The 22,353-nt window shown below is 35.8% G+C and overlaps 1 long non-coding RNA gene across 1 annotated transcript; it reads left to right on the plus strand.

The window, feature by feature from the left end:
• The first annotated feature begins 3,930 nt into the window (after positions 1–3,930).
• On the plus strand, positions 3,931–6,995 carry LOC120358148. Its single transcript, XR_005575095.1, has 2 exons — positions 3,931–4,860; positions 6,519–6,995. It is a non-coding gene; the product is annotated as an uncharacterized LOC120358148 (long non-coding RNA).
• The last annotated feature ends 15,358 nt before the right edge of the window (positions 6,996–22,353 follow it).

Consider the following 22,353-nt stretch of genomic DNA (forward strand, 5'->3'; position numbering starts at 1 on the left):
CTTTTTCAAGTTTTTACATTGTCACTGGGAAATGTACGCATATTTGTAAATTTTAGAAAATTATATATTTTTATTTAAAAAAGAGTTTTATTTATGTCTATAGAATTGCAATTAATCTTTTGCTTTCAAAATTAATATTCTTTGCTGTATAAGGAAAAAAATATTTTTTTTTTTTAAGGTAAGATGGTGTAAACACGATAAAGATTTAATAATATACATATATGTATACAAAATAATGTTTTTCATGTTAAAGTAAATATATTTATATTAATATTATTTTCTTGATTTAAATAAATATTAGTATAAAACATTAAAAAATATTTTTTTTAATCACGGAAATAATATTAAAATAAATATATTTACTAAACATAAAAAATTTTTTTATGTATAAATATATATATTAATTTTCTATATACAAATTGCAAAATTTGGTAATTCCATAATTTATGCAAGATTTCTCCAAAATCTCGGCTTCGCGGATGAATAGTGCTATTCGTAGATAAGAGCCTTGCCATGCCTTTGCTCTTCGAAGCTGACGTCCCTTTAACTTTAAGAAGAAGGTCGAAATCCCTCGAAATCGCGAGACGTGCCGTAGAAATAAAAGAGACGTCCAAGAAGAGAGAATTAATTGGTAACGACAATGCGGTTGCTTAAAATGTCGGCCGCGAAATTTTCCCCGTCCATAGCTTTCATCCACCCTCCACCCCGGCGTGCAAAGCCGGGGGTCCGAGTCTGATGTGGAAGGAGGTAGATCCCACCCACTCCGGTTCGTACGTCGAAGGTACGGAGCCATTGATTTTGAATATGTAATCCGAGGCATTTTATTATTCCATCGTACTTGGCAAAGGGAGGAGGAGGAGGTGGAGGAGGTGGACGGGGGGAGAGAGGGTAGTGGAACGGGGCGGTTCGACCTCCACCGCCATCGACCTTCGTCCCCCATCGGTAAGGGGGATGGCGGTCGTGAGGGGGCGATTCGATTCTTTTTCTCTCTCCCTCTTTCTCCTCCACTACCACCACCGTCACCGGCCGGGTTCTTGACGCGTGATTGAATATTTTTTCGCTATGTGCGATTGGTTCGTCGTAACGGTGGCAGGCAGAATGGACGAAGGAGGTGGGGAGAGTAGAGAGGGTGGCCGGCGGCGACGGCAGCGGCGGCGGTGGCGGCGGTAGTGGTGGTTGCAGCCACCTGTCAAGCAAAAGAATCGCCATGGTAACCAGGCCCCGCCGCCATCGGCCGAAGGGGCTCGTTCGCCGGGGGTGGCGACCCGGACTCGTAGGGATGCCCGCAAGGTTCATATTGAATTTTAAGAAAGTTTCCATCGGCGCGGAGAGACGAGCGGGCTATACCCGGATACAAAGCGAGAAAAAGGTCGCGGAGGTTGCGCTAGCAAGTATCTTCACATCTTTGCAACTTATTTCGCAAAAAGAACAAATTTATCATTCGCGATAGAATTTTAAACGCTAGCGATCTTACACCGAGATATTATTTTTTAAAGTTTTATTCAATAACTGATGTTGCTTTTTTATATTAGAGTTGTTAGAACGAGAAGAAAACATAGATTCATCTTATTCGATTGAATGAGTTATGGGAGAGGATATATAGAAGAAGAGCAATTATAAATTTCTTCAAATCTTCATACAATGCGATGTGTAATTAAAAACCTGTGATAAACAACTTTCTTTATTGATAAATTTTTACTCATTTTTCTATGTAATGTTGCGTGTCATTAACATTGAATTAATTTTATGTTGGATCAATACAAAAATCAAGATCCTTGGCGTTGTTCTTAATTGCTATCCACACTGGCAAATACTACGACGATTATATTTAGGACAGGTATATTGGGAGAAAAATTTTTTTTAATGAAAAGTGTACATTTTCTCAAAATCATATATTTTGATGGAAGCATTTGTTTGTCCTATTTAAGTAAAATATTTATTCTTAAGTAAATATACATGTTATGAAAAGTATATAATATTTGTACTTTTTAATTTTTTATATTTAAATCTTTTACATTTCACAAATAAATTAATAATATTATTAAACTTAATTAAATTGTTTTTTTAGACTAAAAGATCTGATTATATTAAATATAAAAATAATCTAACAATAAATATTTTCTAAAATTGGAAGAAAAAAATATTTAATTCAAACTTATTAACATAAATATTTTAATTAAAAATTTTTTAACTTGGCTGCAAGTAATTAAGTTATTAAGACTCATCGAGTAAATAATTTTTTTTGCACTCAGTAAAATTTTTTGTTTTAAAATATTTTTTCTCCCTGTGACATCAAGATTATAACGAGAGTTAGTGCTATCATTAAATTATTTTGAGTTACAATTCTATTTTGCCAGAGAAAATAAGTTTACATAAAAAATATTTGTCTTCAATTATGATATACAAATTTCAGGAAGGAATAAAAATGATAGAAAAGATTTGTGAAGAATTTGGAAAATTCTTAATGTTTTGCAACGTCCACAATTTTTGTTCCTTTCCAAAACTTGGTAATCAAACGCAAATATTCTTTATTTAGATTCTTGCTCATACTAATACATTATAATCACACGCAAACATTTTTTTTAGATTTATTTTCATTAATATAAAATATCACTGTAAATAACTTAAATGGCATCAATTATTATTTTTTTACAACTTAATCTTTCCATAAATATATAATCTGCCAATGTTGACGCACTGCAACAAGACTAATACCATTTTTTAAAAAGAGTCAAGTCTTTTATATTTATTCGATACTATAAATTTAAAATATTTATTAATAAGGAATAATAGATTAATATTTCTTATTACTTTGAGATTCTTCATCTTCAATAAAATAATACAGAAAATTGATTTCTAATCTCTTTTTATATAATAAAAAAAATTTTTTTAATTTATTGCTATTCATATTTTTAGCGATCAAAGATAATTGTATTTATAACATATCTCTACAATTTAATTGATATGCAACAAAAAGATGATATAAATATATAACAAATAAATTTTATATTATTATTTATTATGTCTTACAATTAGTAGCTTTACATTTGTGTCTTTAAAATTATCTAAAATATATTTTAATCTCTTGTTTTAAACAAATGCAAAAAATGCGAGATTTATTATTTATACAATAAATATACTTTATAAATAAATTCAAGAAATAATTCTATCAATAGATCTGGATAAACTTGAAACCTTATATCGTATTTATAAACATTGTTCCTTTATTGTTAGAAGAGCAATATTTATGTTCTTTAGTTGATTAGAAAGATTTGTTTTAAGATTATATTTTAAAATACTTATTCTGTAACATTCGCAAAATTTTATTATAAATATGTTTTTTTTCTAGAGATATACAAAAACGCAAATATTAATTACAGCGTGAAGCATGAATATTTATGCTAGGTTGCTTGGAACAATATGTGGTTTTCAACAATACTTAAAAGTGAAGAAGCGTTCATAGGATCGTGTTTGTAAGAACATCCAAGTCATGATGCGATTACAACTATCCGCATTAGTCTGCATAATGAAGGAAATGAATAGGGGTAACTGCGATCGTCCATAAGTTTCCCTCCTTTAGAAATTTTCAAGAGGTCAAATTAGAGGAACTTGCTCAAGAGTTAAAATGCGAAAAAATCTTTCACAATGCTTTCGGAATATTATTTCATTTAAACATCTTCATGTTGATAGATCAAACGGCATACACATTGAAGCTTTATTGATATTTTTGATTAAATTAATTTAAAATTTCAGTATATTTTTAGCATTCGATTATAATTCCTTCTTTAATTATTTATTAATTTAATATTTTAATTTTTTAATTATGGACACAGATCTGAAAATAATTTTGTTAGATAATGAAAATAATTATGTACGACGTTCAAGCTGGTTGTTAGAATATCAAAACTTTTTGCAGCATTACTTATTATGCTTGAACGTCATTCATAATTATTTTGATGGTCTATATAACAAAATTATTTTCAGATCTGTATCTAGTTAAATTTTTTTATATGCTTCAGCAAGACTGTTCAGTAAAATTTCTTTCCGTGTACCGATCTTTGAATCAAAGCATTTAAACGCTTTATTTTTTCTTTTTTCATTTGTTTCTCATAAATTGAATTTACATGATAGTCAATACAAAATTTATGTTTATATTTATTGATGTTTGATACTGTGTATAATACATATGCTAACAGGTATTTAAAAATTATTGTAACATTAATTAAAATCTTTACAGGAAAAATGATATGAATGTCTTGTTACAAATGTGAGTTAAATTAAAATTCTGTGATCTAATTATCATGCCATAAAACGGAACATTTTTTCTGATTTTTGCCTCAATGTGCCAAGCCTCAATTAAATGACGTATCCTATTTTATATGTTTTCGATATGCATTAAATTACATAAAGAAAAAAAATAATTTTTCAAGTGAAAGTTAGTCGTTAAGAATCTTTTCTTCTTCAACGTCCAATTGTACATTTCGTAATGCTATTTATCTTGATATTTTTCTGTACTCTTGTCAGACTTTCGCTCTCACGCTGGTAACGACGGAGTCTTGTTTTGTCGTATAAAAATTTATGTATTCAAGGGTTAAACAACTTTGCGCGCGAGGATGACGCGACGGCAGAACTAATGGAGACAACGAGACGACCGGTCGACTTTCTCCGTCTGCGGGCTCTCCGTGGGGCGGAAAAACACGGCGTCTGAATTCACCGGGCGAACCGCGCGCGCGGGAAGAGGCCGCAACCCCCCGAGGGTCGAGAGCGAGCGAGCGAGCGAGGGAAAGTGAGGAGCGAACCTCGGCCCCCGCGGAGGGCAGCGGGAGAGATCGGAGGCCCTGTAATGATCTTACGGCCATGGTAACTTTTTTAATCAGCGCCCGGTTTAATTATACGGTCGATGAGGAGGTACTCGCTTTCCCTCCCTCCCTCCCTCCCTCCCACCCTTCCATCCGGCCGCTCTTCTGGTGCTTCAATCTCCCCGTCGACTCGTTTCGGTTCACCCTCTCTTCTAACCTCCCGACGAGCCATCTCCTCGCGTCGAGCCCTCGACGCAGCAGACCCGGTCAGTCGTCCTAACTAGGCACCGACTCGCAAACAAGATTTGACTTATTGCGCCCGAGCGATTTCTCCGGCGTTTTCTCTCCGTCTCTCAGTTCCTCGCGGACGGATAGCTACGAGAGACAGCGTGGCGGCAGCAGCGGCGGCGGCGGCGGCGCGGCGGGTGACCGCCTCGGGAAATTCCGAAATGCTTTTAATTGGAAGACCGTGGCTGTGAGCCGATACCGCGATGATCAGGGTGTGCAAAATGGACGCGGATCCGCGCCTCTCTCTCGATGGAATTTGCCGAAGAAGTGCATTATCGTTAATTAGCGGGCGCACCCGGGAACGTTCTCTCCCGCTTTTCCTCTTCTCCTTCTTATGTAAAATATATATATTTACCTTCGATGATCATTCTATTTGATACGCTTTCAATATGCACATGTTGCGAACTTTTATTATCATTTTCAAGGGAAACCTCTTCTCTCATTTATCTCATTTACATAACATTTACGGACTAGGTGCTATGAGCTGTCACAATTTTCAATGAGAAAGAATAAGATGACCAAGCATTCTTATTATATTTGAGTGGCAAATGAAGTCCATTACCAGAAGCAGGATAAAAAACACGTAATCGTTCTTTGTCTTTTATTCATAAATAGAAGGAATAGAATGGAATTTCATTGTTTCTTGGAATATAATCGTATTAATAAACATTTAAAATTTATAAGAATAGAATTGACTATTGCTTATATAAGTTTTATTACTTTTTCGTTGAATGGTACAATTCACTTGATTTCTTAACATTTGTACTATATCCGAAATGTTTATAAAAACTCTATTAATAAAATTTTCAATTGTCCTTTTACTTCCATGATACCTTTATTATTTTTATTACACTTTATTGTTTATGTACTCTGTATTATGTTAATTCGCAAGTAATGTAGTGCTTTTTATCAAATATGTGTGTGTGTTAAGACAAATCATACTTCTTCTTATTTTATCAAGTAAAATTCATCAAACGCAATACTGCTACCTATATTATTTACTAAATTAGGTTATATATAAATCTTTGCTGATCTTGGAGTAATAGGATATGTATAACGTAGCTTGTCGTACATTAAATAAGGACGGTAGGGGTGGAGTTTAGAGGGTGGTCCCTCGACCAGCGACACAATTCGCATTTCCCTTTCGTGCAATGGCGTCTCGTGCTTTTGCATTGCTCCAATGCTTCTATTAAATATAAGTAACTTTGTGCCAAATTTAAAAATTCACAACTAATTAATTATTAGACTTAATTCCAAGAAATAAATCAAAGTCAATTATATTTTAAAATATTTAATTATAATTAATATGTTTTATTTTATTTTATTGCTTACATTACTTCAATTTACAGCGTGTTATTTGACAGTTTATAAACACAATAGTATAAAAATTATTTATTACTGTTTGAAGATGTTTTTTTTCTCATGTTTGAGATCTCATGCTGAATAAGCCTCTTTAGCCTAGTCACGCTTTTGAATGCGAAGGCCTAAGAAATGGTGCATAAAGTTACCGATTGTTGACGTTTTGAGTGCGGCACGAGCACCATTGCATTGGAAATCGATGTCTACCTGCAGTGATTTTTTACCTGAGCGCGTGCCATGTACCTGCCACGCGTGAGAGTTAGGTCCAATCGATTCGATGGAGTGAGAATAATAGGGTATCAATACCTGTTGCTGAAAACGCTTTTTGTTACCTGTTTCAGTTGGCCTGTTAGCAATACCGCAAGTATTGAGACATCTATAAGTCACCAATGACGTTCATTTTGGTATTTTAGCCGTAATGACAGATTAAACTTTACTTTTTGGTATATTTTATATAATTAGATAGACATAAGAAGTTATTTCATTATCAATAAATTTCCATTTATAATTGGAAAGATAAAATGAATTTAAAAAAATTAATTAAATAAATATCTAAAGAGTTAGATTTTATATAGCTTTTATAGACGACTCAAGTCCAAAATTATTCTTTTATTAAGATATTGAATCAAAATGTACTCTTATAATATTAAATATTAATTTAAGAAAAAGAAAAAGTTTATTTTATATTTGTTAAAGAATTTATCATGATAATTAGAAGAATAAAATTATATTATTGAAGTATACAAGATTTCATTTTTTATTTGATTTTGAGAGTGGATATTATTTTAATAAACTGTTATAAAATTTATTATTTAATTTTAATGTTTTACGTATATGAGTTTATAAGAAAAAATATTATTTTATAAAAATCTTATATCTAGAATATAAAAAAATAAAATTTTGTCTACTTTAATAACATAATTGTATTCTTTATGTTATTATGATAAATTCCTTAACAAATATGAAATTAATTTTTTCTTAATAATTACATTTAATATTACAAGAGAAAGTTTTGATGCAAAATCTTAAAAGAAAGATCTTGAGCTTAAACAACCTATAAGATCTTTTATATACTTTGAAAACTTCGTTCTTGGAAGGCTCTTTGTTTCCAATCGCTTACAATAACTTGGAAATAAACACTCTAAATTTGCAAAAGAATTTATAATCCCAATTATGATGACGAATTTGTCGAAATTGCTGCGCATCAGAATCTGACATGGCCCGTTTATCGGGGTCGTTAAAAGTACGGGCGAGTAACGAGCATGAAATGAAGTTTTAATGGCGCCGAGTTGGAACCAGCAACGTCGTATTTTGTTGCGTCTTTTTTGGGGGTTGCGGGGTTGGATGTAGGAGGGTCGATAAACGCCATCGTCACCTTTTATTCCACGTCGATGGCGGCGATCCGGGCTTTACGAAAGATTCGGCTTTAAGAAAGCCAAATCACGATCCATCAACCTTCTCAGTACTTAGCCTCACATTCGATGGCACCGAGGAGAGGACAACGAGAGTTAATTACTGCGTAATTAACGTGTAAGGTAATCTGGGACTTATGTTTCAACTGAACAAGAGAACAAGGACTCGTAATTAGCGTCCTGCTTGAAAGACTTACGCCCTCGAGCATGTCATGTCAAAAAATATTCTTAAAGTACATTCTTTAAATTAATTTTTACTTAATTAATTTAATTTTTTGTATTAATTGTTCCTAAATAATTAATATTATAAATACTCTGCAATTAATGTGAAATTATATAATAATTGTAATATATCTAATTCTTTATACTTTTTTCTCTATTTTACAAACATGTCACTTATTAATACCTAATGTGATGGAAGATTAATTTGAAAAATAAAGTTTCATAACTTTATATTTTTTAAATTGCATTTAGATTAAATAAAATTAAATTGTGATTCCTAAACCCAAAAATTATGGTGCAAAATTAAGTATAAATCATAAAAATCACAAGTTACCTATTTATAATTTTAATACGTTTTTCTGTACAAGAATAAATTATACTCCTATAGAATTTATAAACAATTATTTTTTTACTCTTTACACATCTAATTTCTATTTTAAGTAACAAAATTCAAGAAATTGTATTTATTTAGATTAAATAAAATTGAAATTTGTGATTTTTAAAACAAAAAAGTTATTAGACCAAATTACTGTGCGGGTACTGTAAAATTGTATTTTTTTTTAACTTTCAGATGCTTAAAATTCGTATTTTTCTTAATTAAATATATAATTTTCTAAACTAAAAATATCTTAACAATATGTACATTTCAAAAAAATAACACAGATGTTTCATAAACAGTATTTGCGTTACACCCTATATATTCCTCACGTACAAGTATTACCGACTACAAATGATAAACAGGTTTCAAACGTTTCTTGATAGAGGGTACACATTTCGTTCAGCCGTGAATTACGTTCCCCAACCCCTATTTTTTTTACAGTTCTCCCTGTTATCGAAGGGAGTAAAACAGATATCTGACTTGCCGCACGCAGTGATTCTCAAAGCTTGTGTGAGAGAATTAATGTTCACATTAGAAAATATCTCACGTTCTCGATTACGCCGCGTTAAGCTTCCAAAAGAGATTTATAACGCGATAAAATGAATTTCCATGCCAATATGTGGCGGCGACGATCAAATTGCTGGGATAAATTAGAATTTAGTATTATGCCCGGCTGATTGCTTTCGTATATTTTCCGTGAAAAAAAACGTTAAGGATAAATGATCCTTCCTCCCCTCCTAATTGCAGGGCGCATAAATGTAAAGTCATTTAAAAATGTACACTTTATATGAAATTTATACATGAGTATATTTTTTATACATATTTATTATCTTTTTCTCTCTCATTTATTATATGTTTTATAAAATAATGTGTGTCAAGTATCCCCGCATATAATTGTAACTTAATATTATTCCCACCCTTGTTATATATCAGTTATATTACTGAGTGGGAAATTATTACTTGGTGTTTACTGGGATAACATTATGATTTAAAAAACAGAATTAATTTTTTAAGTTAAATAGAGAACATTCCTGGCTGGAGTATTATTTTTCGCGACAAATTCTTTACAGCTTTTTAGGGGTTGGAAAGGTTTTCACGTTTAGGTGCTTGTTAGCATTAATTATTATTAAATTGATTTTCAATTTAATATCGGGATATTATTAATTCTTGTTCAACTTAGAACTGTGTTAATATTTTAAGACAGAAAAGTTATTCAGCGCTCAGTTTCATGAAAATTTGAAAAGGTATACAAACTCACAAAATAAATATCAGCTCTAAGATCTAGCTGTGACTTGTTTTCGTTTATTATTGAAAATTAATTTTTCCTTACAATTAGTGATAAGTGATAAATAATTTGCACACGATATTATTGACAGCTCGGTTTACTCAAAGAAATAAAATTTCTAGCGAACACTTGCTTCGCGAAGTCAGTCCATCTCAGCGTAGAATAAAGGGTTAACGAACTTTCGAATTCGTCAAGAGGGCTCGTAGAGGTACTCGAAACTTTCCGATCGACCTTGCAGCGTGAAGCCGGTTCTGATGCCCGGCCATGTATTCTCTCTCTTGTAAAAACAGTTATTATTTTTCCGACGATTGTTCGCGCCGCGGCAGATGTATACTGAAAGAATCTCTCCTCGTTCGGTTTCCGCCCCGCGCGGCCGTCTCTTTCTCCCGTCGTATCGACGCGATCGGATTTGCATACGCGGGAACGAATCGGTCCGGGTCCGGAAGGCCGGCAGGTAGGACGACGACGTGCGATGTGCAGTCGTCCTAACGCCGCGTCGTGCACCGGCGCGCCATAGGGTGAAAATGAAGTGGCCCGGGCGCATTAATAACTGCACAAAGGGGGCCTCGAAGATCGGAGTGGGGCGCAACGTTTGGGCCGCGATAATGCATAAATTAAACCGAAACGAGTTTCGCGGGCCAACGGCTTCTCGCCGTGACGACCGGACGCCGTTTGCGCCGCTTTGTTCTCCTCTCCGGTTCTCTCGCCGCGAGAGTTTCTCACCCGAAGACGTCGTGCGAGAATTAAAGTTCCTCTCTCGAACTGAACTAAACGAATATTTCGAATAAATGACTTTTTCGAATCCCGTATTTTCTTAGTGCATATTTTTTACATATCAGTCTTCTGTCAATTTATGATAATGAGTAAAATCGTTAGATACATGAGATCGTTTAGAAAATCAACATGCTGTGTGAGGAAAACTATAATGAGTCTATTCTTTCATCGTAATAAAATGTTATGTTAAACATCACATATAATTAGTTGCTATTGTTTAATTATTAAAAACTTTTAAGCTCGGTTAAACCGATTAATATAGATGTTTATTAGTATTTCAGTAAATGCGCTGACGTGTATCAGCCAGCAAAATTTGATAAAATTCGCAGATAGAATTGATTTACAATTTGCATTTTTTTATAATTAACTTGGCACTGCTATAATCTGTTGAACTGAGTATACGTATGAAAAGTATGCAGGTTTTGTATAACGAAAAAAATTAATATTGTAGAAGTAATAGCTTTTTATATCAAATATGTAAATACATATCTATAAACAGATAATTTATAATTTAACGAGCATTTGCGAACGTTTAGAGATTTTTGTAACAGTATGGTTTCGAGAAAGAATGTCTTTTGCTTTTTGTCCGTCGAACAAAGTAACACCGTTGGATTCTTGAGACATCGCGGTAGCTCATCTTGCGCTTTTCAGCCGACCTGCCTACGCCACTCCAGACAGCTTTGTTCCTTTCTGCAGTACGAAAAGCAATTGTTTCGTGTTAGCAGCCTGCGAGAGAGAAAGAATGCAGGACAAAGAATGGCTGAGGGGTGGATTGGGGACAGAAATTATAAATGCGCGACTGCCGGCGACACCCCATTACTCGGTTAGGACTCTCTTCCTGTCGACGTCACTGCATCGAGAATTCTTCGTACGATCAAAAACAAAAGGCAGACATTTTTTATGAAAGAGAAATTTCATTTATGCTGTAAATATGGCCCGTAATGTGGTCGACTTTTTAAAGAACTTTTGCAGATTTCGGTTACAGTTTCCTTTTATTAATTTATATTAGAGAAAAGAAACGGTTATATTTAAATATTTTTATTTATAGATAGGATTATTCTCTACATAAATACTTTTATTTGTATTTAGTTTTCTTAAATGCCACATTTATCTCTTTTTAGTAATTTTTTCTGTAACATCATCACAAAATGTTTGACAAAATTTTAAAAATTAAGAGAAAGAAATAGCGACAGAACAAAAAACTTAAGATACATAAAACTCTTATAATTTTATCTTTTTATAATACTATTATAACAATTTATTTTTCTCACAGAAAACTTTGAAGAATTTTGAAGAAATGAAGAAGTTTATTTAGGACATCTAAAAGTTTAACGTATAGATTGAGGATGCTTTAATGCTAGAGTGAATTGTAAATTGTGGAGTTGTAAGTTGTAAAATGTTTTTAAACTTTCAATTATAATAAATTGCGGATTCACATATTTTATCTAGCATAATTATTTTATATGCTTATAAGAAAATTTTGGGTAATAATAAAAATTTGTAGATAAAAATTACTCGCTTCTTTCATAACATTTACGAGCAAAACATCATTTTGGTAGTGCACATGTTTGGTAAAAGAGTCTGATATTTCCTGAGCTAATATGGCTCTGTTGAATTTACGCGCATAGCTGGACACCGGCATGTTCGCGTAAACAAGTTTATAGGGCGAAACTCGTATTTTTTTTTCCTTTTTTTTTACCGTGTTCTCGTTTTTCCACTCAATTCAGCCCCGTAAATCCGGGTCCATGTTGGTCTGGAGTTGAGCGCGCACTCCGATCGATCCAAGGCGTCGCGACGCCTACCTCTCTTTCGGATTCTCCGCATATGTTTCCCTTCAAATCTGTCGACGAAGAGTACTTTCCATCAGTTATCCTTCAGATCGAGACGCAGGCATAAAGAAGATCGTAAGGACAAAACTGACAGGATAAAATTGAATTGGCCAAGTTACAGCGTTGCAGCGATTGATTGTATGACGAGCGATTGATTGATAAATAAACTTTGATATGAAACTTTATATAGTTCCTCTAAAAAATTTAGAATAATTATTGGAAGCAAATTTTTTATCTGTATAAAAAAAATGTTACAATACTTGTACAACGTGTAATAAATATTTTGCAACGAAAACTAGGAAACACGTTGAAAAGTTGCATTTCTCCAGCAATTTATTATCAGTAACCTAATGCTGGGTAAAGATAAGGTACGATTTTCTCGGCTTCGTCAAAGCGTAATGTTCTAAAACAGTTTTGCGTAAGTGGCACTTTCCCCGTCTGGCGGTTCTCTCCACATTTCCCATATCGCGTTTCAAGACGCGCACGAAGGTAAATGAGAGTCTCGCGGAAAAGATGTTATTGATGACAGTGTTAATAATGGATCGGGTTCTCAGCCGATAGATATCATTAACGATCATCTGCCTGAGCTACAGTGGCTTCGATCAATCATACGAAATGCCGACGTCGTCGGCAGACTTCTCTCCCGCTCCTTCCGGCCCAACCACCCGCCCCCGACCGCTCGTGTTGTCGTTTCTTCTTTCGGCCCAACCCCCTCACCCCCACAACGTCATCGTCTTCGAGTAATTCCTGCATGGGCTGGGATATCTTTTTTCCATCCACCATCCTGGAGATTCGCCAAGATTCATTCATCACCGGCATCCGAGGGTGCGAAAGGAACGCCGCAAAAACCTGCTCGCAGGAAGAGAAAGGAGCGCGCGAGGAAGCGAGCTGAAGCGAACCAAGGTGGAGGGATGGTCGTTATCGTTGTAGCGCGAATGCGTGGCGCCGGTTAGAATTATTATCGATGTGACGTGAGAGAAGAAGACCGGAGAGCATGGCCGTATGTGGTTAAAACAAATGTAAAATAATTATTAACTGAAAGCTCGGCAGAATCGTTATTGCCGGCAACTTAATAATTTAGACGTGACAGCAAATAATGTCACATATTTATTTGTAATATTATATACGGAGAATTAGTCGAGATGATATAAAAAGTGATGTAAATCGTAGCATAGCGTGTAGAAAAAAAATCTAAACACGAGTTTCATTGTAAAACCGGAAAAACATTGTAACACATAAATGCGCATAATCGTGCGTGTGCGCGGTGTAAAAATGAAACCCCCCCCCCCCTGCGCGATTTCCATCTCGCGCTTTCGTCAGCAGAGGGCAAGCGTATAAGAGCTGGGAAGCTGGAAAAAGCTTTCGGTTCGGTGTCGGTTGGGTAAAAGTCCCCGCTATAGCTCCTTGTCCTCGCTTTTCTATTCGTGTTGATTTTCCTCCCTTTCCCTCCCGCATTCCCTCCCTCTTCGCGTACGTTTTATCCTCGCCTCTCCGATTTTCGTTTACTGTCGCGCGAGAATGCTAAGCGAGGATAAGAATCGAACCTTACTCTCTAATTGCATCCGTATTACGTGCATATATCCTTTTTACATTCATTGCTTTCGCATGCAACACGAATACGCGTGTAAGGGACTTAATATTCTCTCATCGATGCGCCAAAGAATATATTTTTAAATCATTTTTGAGGAAATCTGAAACCAGAGATCTCATGTAAAATTAATGATCTATGAAATATATAATTGAAAACACAGACTGCTATTTCTTGTGATTCTTCTTAAAAAAAAAAATAAAAATAAAAAAAAATTAAACGGTAATACACATTTGACTTTGTATCTGTTAAATGATAAGTCTACTATTAAATAATTGCGAACAAGATAGAGAAAAGTAGCGATATTTAATTAAATTTTGATTGACAAGATTCAAATTTCAAAAAAAAAAAAAACGTTCATCAAATGTGTTGTAAATATGCATGATCGTTATTTCGCGTAATTAGAGCTGAGATTATCTTAAGGCTATCGTGAGATTACCTGTTGGCAAAATTGGCGACCGAAATATTTCCGATCGCCGGCGTTACACCGGCGTATTCGTGCACGCGCGTACGCGTGTCCGTATCCTCTTTGGATACAATGTGTGCGCGTCAAGAATACACACTATTGATCGTGGGTGGATGCGAGAGAAAGAGAGGGAGGGAAAGGAAAAAAAAAGAGGGAGAGGAAGGACGTGGAAACGGCGGGGGCGGGAGGAAAGAGAGACGGCGAGCGCCAGGAAATACAAGGAACCAGACCGAGCAAGGAATTTTTCTCCTTTCCATATTTTTCATGCAGAGAATACGACACCCTCTAATAAAGTTCGACTAAGGATCTTACTCTTTTGCAAATTGAATTCTAAACGAAAGCTAATGACATTCTTCAACGACACGATAGTTCATGAATTATTTTACTAGCAACTTAGATTAATTATGCGTCAATTATATAAACATCTACGTAAGTTGTAACATTTTAGTATTTTATAAATATAATTTTATACCGAGAGAGAGGAAGATTAGTACAACTTACTAATTTGCTCAAAGCATTAACGTAATATTCATGTATTAAAATAATGCGTAGAACAAGTTAAAGATTTGAAGACATTTCGACTCTGAAGCGATAAGATAAAATTTAATTATACTCACAATAAAATGGCATTATTTTCTATACTTTATTGTTATATAAATTTTGTTATTATTCAATACCTTTATAAACCTAAATTTAACGTAAATCAATCTTTATATCAATTTACTTTCAAGTAAAAACATGACTACTACGAAGAGTAATTTAGGAATTCAGTAACGTATGAAGCATAAGGAAACTAACACTCAAATTAAATACATGAATTAACGAATTTGTACAGCTTTTAAATTTTCAGAGATAAAACGATATTTAACTTCAATTTACGAAGATTGAATTTTACAGCGCTTAACGGTTAAAAATTTTATTTAAGCAGTTTTGGTTCAAACCGACAGCTCTTCCCCTTTCTTAGCATACGCCATTTATAAGACCATTAAGTCGTAATGCACAAGTGGCGGTGGGAGCCGGTTTGTTTACCGATCTCGGACATTGACAAAGTATCAATGATCTATAAATTTGCCTAAAGATCGAGTGCTTTCGCAGAGAGGGGCTAGCGTTATTATGCGTAACGTCGGTATCCCTTACCGCACACGCAGTCGGCGCAGCCAGTGTCGCGTCGTCCCTTTATGCGAATATTAATGGCCATCGATACGTGTCACCTCTTCACTACCGTCCCCCCGCACATCGTTAAACACCTGCCCCACCTTGACGCGGGTAAGGTAGACCTTTCATGCAATACCGAACGTGGGAAAGCCCCGGGCACTGTGCTTTCTTCGGTTGCCCCTTTCGTCTGCGCGCGCGAGGAAGACCGCATAAATCTGCATACATGCATTCGCCGAAGTAAAAACTTTGACGCCCCGCGTACAGACACAAAGGCTGTTTTTCCACGGGGAAGTTTTCGAGAAGCATCAGCGGGAACGGGGGACGCGGGCGGGAAAGGCGCAACGATGACGCTCGGCGGCTAGGAAATCTCGTTTGGATTTTGTATTCGCGACTTTTTCCCGGTCACCTCGCAACTTTCTCAAAAATCCCTATGAAATTCTCCATTAAATATTACTACTAAGTGCGTGAGAGTGGAATAAAGAACATTCACGCATTTGTTTGCCGCAAGCTGTATCCAGCAAGATTTTTTTTTATTAAGATTCATCTCCCAATATTTCTGATTATTATAAATATTTAATGTTTAATAACACCTTCTTTGTTGTACCTTGACAAATTTTTGTTATATCGACAAGACAAGAAGACTTACAGACTTATAGACTTATAGACTTATAAACTTATCAAATTGCAATTCACGATCAACATTTTTAATTACATAATTTTTGTTATTACAAATATTTAATTGTATACATTTTTTGTTATATATTATTGACAAATTCTTTTATTACATCGATAAGACAAGAGCTCATAGACTTCAAACTGCAATTACTGATGATATGATATTTAGGGTGCGATTATATTGGAGCAGTGATAAACGGTGATAATAACGGCGAAGCAGAAAATCAATGCATTGATTTATGTGTGAGCATTTATATCGAAGCAGCTAGCAGTCGACCAACGATTGAGAATTAAAAAAAATTTGGATTTTTATCACCGGTCTCATCGAGATACGAAAAACACGGAAGTTAAAAAGTTAATTAGTAAAATATTTGTGAGGCTATCTGTGTGATCACAAAGATAGGAATCAGATTTGTGATTAGCTGAGTTTGTGATTTGATTAGCTTTTATCGTCCGCTCTTATCGTCCCTCTTATAGCTTTTATCACTGCTTCAACATAAACTCACCCTAATTCGAGATAATTAACAATGATAAAGATGATAGTGTAGCTTAATTAGAATTTCAACATCTCTAAAAGCGTTCTGAATATGGGCCAAAGTATCGAGCCTCGTTTTCCGGCGCGGGTTCTTCTTACCAGCAAGAGAGAGAGAGAGAGAGAGAGAGAGAGAGAGAGAGAGAGAGAAGACGAACAGCGGGGCGGAGGGGAAGATTAAAGACGCCTACACCCACCTGTTGAGACGTTCTCATAATTAATTTCATTTCACACCGCCACGCGCTCGCCTTTCTCGGACAACGATGAAAAGAACGAGACTGGGATGGGAAACAAGAACAGATAAATTAAAAGAATACATATTCTTTCGTAGAATTTCTCTTGGAAAACCATCCGGCGATTTCAGGAGGTAAATTTTCTCTGATATTCCGCCTCTCTCTCTTTCTCTCTCAATTAACAAGGGAGCTTTTTAAAAAAACATAATTCTAAAACTTGCTATTTTTACATTTACTGACATATTTCGTTTCAATTTTACAGTAAATTAATTTTATGGTAAATATGTTATATGCTTACTTATATAATACAACTTGCATAAAATGCTGTTTCAAATCATTTTAAATAAATAAAAACTTTCTACATTTTATCTCATCAGTCTTCAGTTTGCTAAAAATAATTGAAAAGAGTAATCAATCGTCGAGGCAGTATTATTCAAATAACATTAGTAGAATAACATCAACGATAGTTCTTCAAGAGTTTTCCATTCGAGAAAGCGGCTGTATCCTTCACATTATACGTAGTCACTACCTAAAAACGTATCATCCCAACCTCGTGGCGGAAACCTTTCAGATACTCTGAAATCGGTACCCTCCACCCATTTCGACCGGGACATAGTTCGGGTAGCGTAGGGGGAGGCAGTAGGGTAAAACTTTCCTTCGCATCCATTCGGTCGCGTTTTAATCTTTCGCCGGGTTTGGAAACCCGCGGGGCCGTCTGTTCCTTCGGGTAGTTCCATTTCAATTTCATCCGTTCCCCCCTCCCTCCCGCCCGCCCGCAGATTCCCGCGTATTCCAGGAGGCCAACCATCCCCCTTCTTCCCCCTCACCCCCCCTCCTCCCTCTTTCCACCAAAACCTCGAAACTCTCGGAAGAAGCAAGGAGTTTGGTATCTACATATGCTGATACGAACCAACTACGTTTCATCCGCCTTCCCGATGTGAAGTCACCCCTCTTCCGCTGCCACCCCGTCCCCCCTTCGCACGTCCACCCTCCAATGTCTCTTCCCAGCGCCATGCGTTTCTCCCTCTTGACTTTTCATCCACCGCATTCGTGCCGCGCTCCTTCGCTGGTCTTCCCTCTCACTTATGACGTCATGCATTGATGCAGGAGAGACGCGCGCGAGATAATGGAAGAGATTCTCTCTCGCGAGGCGCGTCGTTGCGAGGGAACGAACGCAGGTCGCCGCCGCCGCCGCCGCCGCCGTCGCCGTCGCGAATCAGGCAGAGCCTTCTTTGTTTGCAGAAATGTGTTTGCAGAATGTTCTCTCTAGAGATGAATGTTTCATCCAGGAGATTAATTTCTCCTGCATGTGAATGATGCAGAGCTTGACTGAATGTAAAAAACCATGTATAGAAATTAGCGTGCTGAATGATAATGAAAGAGCTATTTATTTTAATAAAATACGTGCCGTGTCACAAAAGTGAAGCACGCGGGAGACACCTATCATCCAGATCACCCAGAGTGGCATGGTGAAAATAATAATATTAATAACGAAGATGGAAAAAGACTGCAGAATATTATTACGTCGCGAATAATTGTTGTTAAGAACGTACAACTGACAGTAACAGTGGATGCAACAGTATTAAAATCTGAATTTAATTGCGGACGGAAAATTCATTTATTAGTCTACCACGCTTTATCTTTTAATTTCAATAACCAGGAAATAATTATCTTCATATAATTATAATGCTTCTTTATCATTAATCCTCGACTGGTAAATTGATTTATTCTTTCATTCAAATTATGAAAAAGTAATCATCGTACGATGATACGATAACGATGTTCCGAAAATGGATGATTATTACACGAGAGATAAAATTATTTAAATTTTAATAAATATTCGTTTAAGTATAGTTGTAATAAAAAATTTACTTACGCCACATAAATATTTACCAAATAAAAAAAATAATAATTAAATTAGTGGTTTTTGTCCTAAATAAAATACTTACATTTCCATTACAAAGAAATATTTATTAAAATTCAGTAATTTTTTCTTTCTGTGTACATGTCTCTGTATTGCATTTTAATGAATAAATAAAATTTAGTGACATGAACAATTTCATAAAATAAATGTAACAAATGTGCAATGCTATGCTTACTTCTTAAAATAATATCCTTTTATAGTTGAATAGTAAAAAATATACAGTAATGTAATTTATCCAGTATGAGAGTGCGCTTGCTTGATTTATATAACACAAAACCGCACGAATGAAGACGAAGCTGAGCCACGCGGAAAATTGATACAACGGAAGCCATTGCATGAGGGTGCCGTCCTTTTTCCGCGAGAATTCACACAAAATATCGATTCGCCGTTTCGGCATGAAGCGCATAAATAAACGCGTTTTATTGCTTACGTTGCCTCCGCGCCTCGCCTCGACGACACGATTTCACAATTTATGCCATGCTCTTGTAACGCGCGGATTTATTCGAAAACGTAATTTACGCAAGTCCTTTTGTAAAACAACGCAGCGTATGTGAACGAATCAGAATGTAAACACGCATACGTATCACTCCTCCATATTTTTAAGAATAAAATTGATGCGACAGATTTTATTTTAATTTAAATATAACATTGCAAAATACAGTAAAATATTATATGTACAGACAATATAAACTCCATACTGCCAAATGTGAAATATTTAAATTTTTTACGAATATAAATGTGTTTCTATAAATTGGAGATCAGATTTTTGATACAATTAATGTAAACCTAATTTTTATTCCGATAGAATTCGATGTACGTAAATTAGTCAAGTTGAAATAATCGAAATCTAACTGAAAGGCAAAAATTTTTCTGCATCATTTCGTGCAACAAAAGTCGCGAAACGTGCGCCGCCGTCAACGTCGCCGTTGCGCGTCGCCGGGAAAACGCGAAAAAAGGACTTCTCCTGCCTCCTTCCGTTCCTCCTTCGCCTCCTTCTCCTCCTGCTATTCCTCATCCTGCATCGCGCACGTCGGGAGAATTCACGCGCGATATCGATTCCGTGGCAGCATGGAGCATATAAATAAGAAGAGTTTTCCTGCGTGCACACGCGTCACTGCCCACGCCACGTCTTTGCAGCCCCTCCAGCCCATTTTTCCGGCGTTAACGTCACGAGAGGTAGGGTAGCGCGCGGGGGTTGTACGCGGCCGAGCGTACGAGGGGGATGGCGGAGAGAGCGGGGTGGATCAGGGCGAACACGAGCGAGTTTCGCGAAGAGAGAGGGGTCGACGCGAGAAAGAGAGAGAGATAAAGATAGAGAAAGAAAAAGAGAGAGAGAGAAAGAGCTAGAGGGATGGAGATTATCCTGCGGAAGTATCTCGGGTGGGGGAAAACCTACTGCCAACGGACGAAACATCTCCCTCAAAAAGTGCCCCCTCCCCCTCTTCCCATCCTCCGTACACCATCGGCCTGGTTGGACCCCGCACATCCACCTCCCGTATCGATTCACTCACGGACGGCGCGGATGTGCCTTCTTTTCCGCGGGAAACGGGAAATTCTAGTAATAGCCGTAGGTGAAGCTACAGCTAAATATCGCCTCGCGGCTTATCCGAAATCAGTAAATTAATCGTAGAACGCGGATTCACCTTTGCCGTAATGAGTTAATAGCAAAAAGATAATGAATTCGATTTTTAAAATAGACGGAAATTGGTCGAGGCTTGAATCTTGAAGAATATCATATTTTGTGCTGATAATTCGAATGAAACGAAAAGTGCAAGAAATGTTAATTATTTAATTATTTTATTGTAATAGTGAGAAATTGACTTGAAACATTATCGATTTTTTAAATATTATGTTAATTTATGCATTAAGTAATATTATGTTTATTAATATCAGAACTTTTTTATACTTTCTCTCTCTCTCTCTCCTTCTTTATAAAAAGGATGTATCCTTTTTTAAAATAAAACACACGTTTCTCGACTTGTATAAGTTAAAGATAATTTAAGTTGTAAATTTAGAAGTCGTTTTTCAGCTTTGTTTAGAAACTCATAAAACGATTGCGATAACCATTGAGTAATTTTCGTAGAAAAAAACTTTCTTGTTCCTTATCGTCTATTAGATATAATTGCGCAGTCACTTTTTTAAATACAAGTTTGGTAGTTTTTCTTTTACTTCGTTCTTTGTTATCTAGGTAGTTATGTCGTTTTACACTTGTATTATATTACGAGAAGCTGTAAGATCAGATCTGTGAACTTGCACGTTGCGTGACAAAAGAGCATTACGTCATTAGTTATTTACATACGTACGGGAGGAAATAGAAATTGCTCACTGAAGAACAAGAAAAACTTCCCCTCTTTTTCGTAATTTGAATTTTTAACATTTATGTTACTAATGATGTTTAAATTTCTACCAACACCATTATTGTGAATATAATTTATTATATTTAATTTTTCATAAAAAAGAATCGTGACAGTTTGCAAACTTAATAAAATTATTTGCTCCTTGCAGCTGAGAAAATAATCACCGTCACGAAGAAACGAGCAAGTTTGAGACCGATCTTACAATTTGATCTGACAAGTATGGCAACATAAGAAGGAGAAGAAAAGGGGGGATAAGGGGGAAGTATTCGCGTGGCCGGTCGGAAGTTCGTCGGACGGAAGTATAATGTTCCCAATTAATCGGCAAACTCAAATTAAAACTTTGAAATTGTCGGTAGTCACCAAATGCGACACTCGATTTCGTAACAATGCAAAGTTCGCCTCGTTCGGTGGTGGCCTTTTCGCAAAAGGAGCGCGGAGAGTGGTACCTCGAAGAAATTATCGACTGTCTCCTTCGCAGTTGTAGGTCGTGTACTGGCGACTGCAAAAAGAAATCGCCAAGTTTCCACCCCGTGATTTGTTTCATCTATACTGCTACTTGAGAAACTTTTCGTTTCGTCAATTATTCCCCCTAAAGATTTAATCGAGGAGATTTAAACGAAGTATACACTGATTTTTCATTTTGTCGAGTCGCTATCGACACAATAAAGAAAATTAACCTGATTATATTGGCCTGATTATATTATTTTGTATGGCTTTTAAAACTTTAATATTGTTTAAAATCTTTCGTACTTTTGATAAAAAATTGACAAAGAGTTCATACGGACGTATATTCAGAAGTGACATAAAACTTAAAACTGGTAAATTGATTACTTTTTACGCACATGTGCGCGTAAATTGTTGAAAAGAAAAGACGAACAATGTGATACAAAAACGTTATAATTTCTTTTAACGCGATTATCGTGGTGCGGGAAGACGTCAGCGGCGACGACGCGACGTCGGCCTAACTCCAACGAGTCGCGCTAAGGAAAAAGATAAACGATTACCTTTTAGCGACAAATCCGCGGGCCAAGTTTGTGTGTAATTTTCCGCAGGAAATTTACCGCGGTACATCATTA

Source organism: Solenopsis invicta, chromosome 1 (genome assembly GCF_016802725.1).
Source record: "Solenopsis invicta isolate M01_SB chromosome 1, UNIL_Sinv_3.0, whole genome shotgun sequence".
Lineage (NCBI taxonomy): Eukaryota > Metazoa > Arthropoda > Insecta > Hymenoptera > Formicidae > Solenopsis > Solenopsis invicta.